Source organism: Phyllobates terribilis, unplaced genomic scaffold (genome assembly GCF_046119375.1).
Source record: "Phyllobates terribilis strain yellow unplaced genomic scaffold, ASM4611937v1 Scaffold_2__4_contigs__length_985480577, whole genome shotgun sequence".
In the NCBI taxonomy this organism is placed as follows: domain Eukaryota; kingdom Metazoa; phylum Chordata; class Amphibia; order Anura; family Dendrobatidae; genus Phyllobates; species Phyllobates terribilis.
Genome location: NW_027362762.1, coordinates 329,961,066 through 329,967,455, shown reverse-complemented (window position 1 = coordinate 329,967,455; position 6,390 = coordinate 329,961,066).

Below are 6,390 nucleotides of genomic sequence, written 5' to 3'. Positions count from 1 at the left end.
CCTGAACGGATAGGGTACCACTAACTGTCGGTCCCTGGGCCACGCCTCCGGTGAACCCTGCTGGACCGTTACCCGGTACAGCCGTCCCTGGTCCCAGACCACACGCTCGCAGTGTGACTCCATGGGAGGCTGTGCCGCCTGTTCCTTGAGAGCTTTCAGGCTGTCGTCTGCTTCCAACGCAGCCTGAAATTCCTGACTTGATGTGGCCAGAATCGACGAAACTGCCACATCCTCTGTCAGCCCCTCCGGGCATGTCACCTGGCCGCTGTCTGACCCGGCAGACACTTGGTCAGAAGTGGGGAAGCCGTCGGACCTCTGCAAGGCTCCTTGGGCTCCGGCGCTCCCACTCCTGGTGACAGCGGCTATGACCGCTGTGACCGTGGGTAGTGCCTGCTTCCCCTCTGTTTCTGACCAAGCCGCCCGATCAGGCAGGCTTCCTAGGCCTTTGGACATCTCGGATGTGGGGAACTCCTGCCCTGGGGTCTTACCTGGCGGCTCCTCTCTTGGGACACCCCCACCTCCCATGGCCTGTTCCTCCCCCTGCAGTGGGCCTATACTCAGCAGCCTGGATACCCCTGGGAGCCCTACACTGCCGGTAGCTGCCCCCCTCTCCATCCCTGAGCTTCCCTCTACAGAATCCTGCCCGCCCCCTCCCTCACCGGAGGACAAGAGGTCACGGCACGCCGGCTGAGCACCTCTGCGGGCATCCCCACACTCCCCACCTGCTTTCACTAACCCTGTTTGTGTTGTGTCTGTGCAGGTGTTACCCTCAGGTTTCACTCCCTCCTCCTCAGCAGGACGCACACTACATACAACATGGTTGGCATTAGCAGCAGACAAATCAATACACTCTTGGGGGGCCGAACTTGGGGGTTCAGAGGGTACATACTGCGATACAAGACGCCCCAAGTCGGTCCCTAATAAAACATTTGCGGGAATATTTGGCGTTACTCCCACCTCCCGCATCCCCCTTCCGGCACCCCAGTCCAAATACACCATGGCAACGGGAAGTGCCGGCTCCACGCCTCCAACCCCGGAGACGGAAAGAGTCTTTCCTGGTACCAAGTCCTGGGGGGACACCACCTCAGGCCGTACCAGTGTTCGTTCAGCGCCCGTGTCCCGCAGTCCCATGACCGCAGAACGGCCTATGGTGACGGGTTGGATGTTGTCCAGGGACCTACCACCACCCCCTCCCACACACAAAACATTGGGCGCTCTCTGGGACTGGGATGGGGTCTTTTGGCGCTGGGGACACTCAGCCCTAAAGTGTCCTGGTTTGTTGCATAGATGACAACGTCTTACGTCTGGTCCTTGCCTGGAGAGGGCAACAGGGGGATACACCCCTTGTGTTCTAGGGGCCGGGGAAACAGGGGCATGACTGGGCTTACCCCCTCTCCAGGTGCTGCTGGCAGACTTCTTCAGCTCAGGCGCCCTGTTATTGGCATACTCGTCTGCCAGGGCGGCTGTAGCAGAAGCCCCTGTTGGTTTTCGGTCACGGAGGAACTGTCGGAGGTCCTCTGGGCAGTTCCACAAGAACTGCTCCGTGACGAACAGTTCCTGGACCTCCTGGCGGGTAGTAAGCGCTAGACCCGAGGTCCAGTGCTCTGCGGCTCTCAACAGCGCCCGCATATGATCGGTCCAGGTGTCCTTGGGGCCACGCAGCAGGCTCCGGAACTTCTGGCGGTACGACTCGGGAGTGAGGTTGTACTGCCGGATCAGGGCCCGCTTGATGCAGTCGTAGTTCTGTACCTCCCCGGCAGGTAAGTCCCCCAAGGCATCCAGGGACTTACCCCTCAAACGGGGGGTCAGGTATCTGGCCCACTGATCCCGGGCCAGATGGTGCTGAAGACAGGTCCGTTCAAATGCCACCAGAAAGGAGTCCAGGTCCCCATCCTTCTCCAGTAGAGGGAAGTCCTCAGCTCGGACTTTGGACGACTTGGTCTCCTGATGGGTTGGTTGCTCTAGCGGAAGCCCCCGCTGGGCCAGGTCCAGTTGGTGCTGGCGCTCCGCAGCTCGCTCTGCACGCTCCGCAACCTCCCGGCGCTCTGCAGCTTCACGCTCCGCAGCCTCCCGGCGCTCTGCAGCTTCACGCTCCGCAGCCCGCTCCGCAGCCCGCTCCGCAGCCCGCTCTGCACGCTCCTCCTCCGCTGCCTTCTCTGATGCTGCCAGGAGGGTTTTGTAGACGGCATCGCCATGAGACTGGAGACTTGCCATAGCCGCTTGTAAAAGGGCTTGTGATCTGGACAGGCTGGGCTGGGTAGGTGGTGGGCAGCCCACTGCGGGACCGTATACTGGGGACTGGCTCCCTGAGGTGCCCGGGCTGGACTCCTCCTCGCCATGAGTAACAATGTCCTCCCCTCCTGCCACACGGACCGTAGCATTAGCCTCTTGCAGGGTCTTGCTCCTGGTGCCGTCTGCCATCTTGGTAACCGACACCGCTGCAACCCTGAGTTTGCACACACCTTGTTATACTTTTAGCCTGACCGTCTAACGTTGGGCTGACCTTAAGACTCCAGCAGTGGAAGTTACCACTGGCAGTCTTTAGTGCCTGGGAGTAGGGGTCCCACAACACTATTATTCTGCAATCCCACCGCTCTGCCACCAATGTGATGAAGGCCGGCCGGTGGGTGCAGCTCTCTGGCGCCCCCTTACCTCTCAGGTCAGTCAAGGTACTGCACCTAGAGAAAGTAGTGCCAGGAAGCTGCAACCAGCGCAGGGAACACGGTAGAGTGTTCCCTTCAACGTCACTAAACCGTAACGTCACTACACAGCACAACTCGCTAGCGCCCTCTTAGCCTCAGGTCAGTCAAGGAACTGCACCTAGGATAAGCGGTCGCCAGAGAGACTGTCCTGTAACCTACTGGGTATCGGGGCCCTCTGTAGTGAGGGCGGTATATATATCTTCCTTGGCCGCGCCAGGAATATATATATCTGAACCTCCGACCGTCACTACCAGCCTTCCCCAATCCCCAGTTGGTATGCTGCCACCAGTCCCTATTTTAGATATACGCCCAGTCCGTGAATGGGCCTATATCGGGTCAGGAACCAACCCTGGGTAGCGTTTTTGGCTTGAGCCGAGCTCACACGGACGTGCGTTCGTTATGCAGAATAAAAGGCAGGCCCACAATTACTTGAGGTAATTGATTATAATAATACACTAGATACACGATATACAACTAAATATACACAGGTATAAGGTCAGGCTAAACTATACAACAATGGAATACAACACACAGAATCACCACAGCATATCAGTTACCGGTTTCTTGATTTTCTTGTGACGCAGGGAGAGGATTCTGCGGTCGCAGGCACGGTTCTTTGTTACAGGCTGAGGCCTACCACCGCATGGTCAAACTGCTCCTCCCCTTGGTGGCCTCAGCTGGTGCTCAGATGTTCAGCACACCACTCTTGGGTCAAGACTGACTTGTCTCTTGTCTGTCCTGCTATCTTACCTGCCCCGTCCCGCCCACTGCTGGTGAGGTCAGCTGGCTCAGTCTCCACCCTCAGGTCTAACTTCGATCAGAAGCCCAAATTCTAAGGAACCCAATAACTTCTTCTGGGATGGTCTCAGGATACCCACAGGGGTTCCCACGGATTCGGGCCGCCGTAACCGACCTTTTGATATCAATTATGATACCATACGGTCCTCAGGAATGGCTCAGCGCTATATCTTGGCTTCCAGAGCACGTACAAACGTCTACCGCGGAGGCTTGTGTGCGCAATGGCTCCGGGACGCCGTGATATTTTTTTATTGGCCCATCCCACGCAACATGCGTGTACTTTTCATGTTTCTATATCTTATGCCTCCATGCTTGTGACAGACAAAGAAACTAGTCCTATGGGACAAATGGTCAGGTACAGATAGACGAAGCACCCCCCCCTGCTGGCTGTGTTTCCTCTCGAAGTCTTTGAAGCTCCTAGCATTCAAGTGTTAAGTAGGCTTCTTATCTTACAGGAGCCTGGATGGGGGGAAACTATCTAGTTGACGTTTTAACAGAAGGTCCCAAGGGTGGGGGCTGCTGAAGTGTGGCCATCCCTGGATATGATTTATCATTACCAAGATGGCGGCTACAGGTTCATCACAGTGACTAATAGTATATTAATGGTGGGGTACATATCTGTATTCAGGGGCGCAGAGCGCGAGAGACACATATATGCATACAATATATGTGACCTTGTTATTTTCTAGGCTGGAGATCATCGAGACAAGACGAGTCGTGGCTGGGAGATGTCGACATGAAGGTCTGACCAGATGGAGAAGCAGCAGAAACCGACTCTGATCAGATGAGACGTCAGCAGTAAGTGCCTGGATGTAAATATTATTCTATATCTGCACTGTGTGACTTGAAGTGATAGTTATCTGTAAAATCCCTTAGGCCACATTCTCACATTTGTGTGAAATGTCCATGTGCTGCCAGATTTTTTTATTGGATGGTCTACGGACTCGTACAGCTTTATAGATCCATTCACACATCCATGAAAATCACGGATCTGAGAGTGAGATCTGTGAGGGTCAGAGAATGTCCTGTTCTGATCCAATTTTGAGGATCAGAATAGGACATGCTCAATGCGTCTGTAAAAGCGGGCAGCACACTGGCACTGCACATGGATACAGGAATGTAGCCTTATTATGTATAGCACAGTCCCTTAGTATATACACTGTGTTCCAAATTATTATGCAAATAATATTTTCTCAGATTTTCCCAAATTACCTATATCAATTGCAGTCATTGTAATTTTCCAGTCAAATAACTATTAGAGTACAATTGAAAGGTTTTTGTACAAGCTGCCTATGATAACAGTATATTTTAAAAAAAAATAAAAAACTCAAACTGCACTCAAAATGCATGTTCCAAATTATTATGCACAGCAGAGTTTTCAACCTTTTCATTTTAATAAAGAACAAAAAAAATGGTCATTTTTGAAATTATAAGCATTAGCAGGTTATTACAAACTGAAATCAAACAGTTTTCAACTCAAAACTTTATTCTAGGTGATGTTACATTTGCACATAGGACCCCTTGTTCGAAAGGAGCTTCTGAACTCTCTCGTCCATTGAATTTGTCAGGTTTTGGATGGTTTCTGCTTCAATTGTTTTGCATGAGGACAGAATACCCTCCCAGAGCTGTTGCTTAGCTGTGAACTGCCTCCCGCCATCATAGACACTCCTTTTGATGATGCTCCAGAGGTTCTCAATGGGGTTGAGGTCAGGGGAGCATGGGGGCCACACCATAAGTTTGTCCCCTTTTATGCCCATAGCAGCCAGAGATGCAGATATGTTATGTGCAGCATGAGACGGGGCATTATCATGCATGAAAATGATCTTGCTGCAGAATGCACGGTTCTTCTTGAACCATGGCAGGAAGTGCTGTTTGAGAAACTCAACATACATTATGGAGTTCATCTTTACCCCTTCAGGGATCCTAAAAGGGCCGACAATCTCTCTCCCCATGATTCCAGCCCAAAACATTACTCCACCTCCTCCTTGTTAGCGCTGTAGCCGTGTTTGCATGGGGTGTCCATCAACCAGCCATCCTCCACTCCATCCATCTGGACCATCGAGATCATTTCATGCATGATAATGCCCCGTCTCATGCTGCACATAACACATCTGCATCTCTGGCTGCTATGGGCATAAAAGGGGACAAACTTATGGTGTGGCACCCATGCTCCCCTGACCTCAACCCCATTGAGAACCTCTGGAGCATCATCAAAAGGAGTGTCTATGATGGCGGGAGGCAGTTCACATCTAAGCAACAGCTCTGGGAGGGTATTCTGTCCTCATGCAAAACAATTAAAGCAGAAACCATCCAAAACCTGACAAATTCAATGGATGACAGAGTTCAGAAGCTCCTTTCGAACAAGGGGTCCAATGTGCAAATGTAACATCACCTAGAATAAAGTTTTGAGTTGAAAACTGGTTGATTTCAGTTTGTAATAACCTGCTAATGCTTACAATTTCAAAAATGACCATTTTTTTTGTTCTTTATTAAAATGAAAAGGTTGAAAACTCTGCTGTGCATAATAATTTGGAACATGCATTTTGAGTGCAGTTTGAGTTTTTTATTTTTTTAAAAATATACTGTTATCATAGGCAGTCTGTACAAAAACCTTTCAATTGTACTCTAATAGTTATTTGACTGGAAAATTACAATGACTGCAATTCATACAGGTAATTTGGGAAAATCTGAGAAAATATTATTTGCATAATAATTTGGAACACAGTGTAGTGTACCCACTTATTATGTATAGTGCCATCCTTAGTTATATAGTTTCCTCTTTTATTATGTATAACACCCTCCCTTATTATGTACCATCCTCTCTAGCTTTAGGGGCTCACAGTTGGGGGATCATACTGTGTTGGGGTCAGCATACTTTGCCCTGGGAGTT